General features: G+C 49.4%; 1 protein-coding gene across 1 annotated transcript in view; it reads left to right on the top strand.

Moving 5' to 3' along the window:
- Positions 1 to 381: 381 nt before the first annotated feature.
- Positions 382 to 955, top strand: part of OSBPL11 (oxysterol binding protein like 11) — an 89,392-nt gene continuing 88,818 nt past the window's right edge. Inside the window, exon 1 of the mRNA XM_025375394.1 lies at positions 382 to 396. The gene's annotated coding sequence lies outside the window, so the exon portion shown is untranslated. The remainder of the gene's footprint in view (positions 397 to 955) is intronic.

Here is a 955-nt window from a genome sequence, read left to right as displayed (position 1 = left end):
ACCACTGGTTACAGCCCATGGATCCGTATATAATTGCACATCTGGCCATTTCTTCTTCCATGCAAAGTGTACAACCAGGTGCACTGCTTGAAGTTCTGTCCACTGAGATGATTTCCCTTCACCATTGTCCTTCAGGGATGTTCTAGAAAGGGGCTGCAGTGCTGCAGCTCTCCACTTTCAGGTGGTGCCCGCATATCGTGCCCTAGTCTTCTCTTCCTCTGCCAACTGATCATAGGGAACTCCCCGTGAGGCCATCGGTGCAGACTGGGTACGAGAAGGCAGGGTGGCAGAAGTGGGGACCATGGGCATTTAGGCCACTTCCTCATGTAATGTTTTTGTGCCTTCAGGACCTGCTCGAGCCCAGTCATGTATATACCACTTCCATTTGATGATGGAGTGCTGCTGTACATGCCCAACTTTATGGCTACATGGGTCAGAAAAGACCCAGTTCATCATAGGCAGTTCAGGTCACATGGTAACTTCGTGATCCACAGTCAAATGTTCAATTTTTACCAAGGCACAGTAACAGGCCAAGAGCTGTCTCTCAAAAAGAGAGTAGTTGTCTGCAGAAGATGGTAGGGCTTTGCTCCAAAGTCCTGGAGGTCTCTGCTATGATTCACCTATGGGGGCCTGCCAAAGGCTCCAAACAGCATCCCTATCTGCCACAGACACCTCAAGCATCATTGGATCTGCTGGGTCATATGGCCCAAGTGCAAAAACATAAAAGGGCCAGAGTAACACACCTGAATGAGGAATGTGCTGCCTCCAAAATCCAAATAGGCCCACTAGTTGTTGTACCTCTTTCTTGGCCGTAGGAGGGGCCAAATGCAACAACTTATTCCTTACCTTAGAAGGAAATTCTCTACAGGCCCCACACCACTGATCCCTAGAAATTTCCCTGAGGTAGAAGGTCCCTGAATTTTAGTTGATCCTCCCTCCCTCCCTCCCTCCCTCC

The sequence above is a fragment of the Theropithecus gelada genome, chromosome 2, assembly GCF_003255815.1.
Source record: "Theropithecus gelada isolate Dixy chromosome 2, Tgel_1.0, whole genome shotgun sequence".
NCBI classification, from domain to species: domain Eukaryota; kingdom Metazoa; phylum Chordata; class Mammalia; order Primates; family Cercopithecidae; genus Theropithecus; species Theropithecus gelada.
This window is presented reverse-complemented; position numbering and strand designations above follow the sequence as displayed.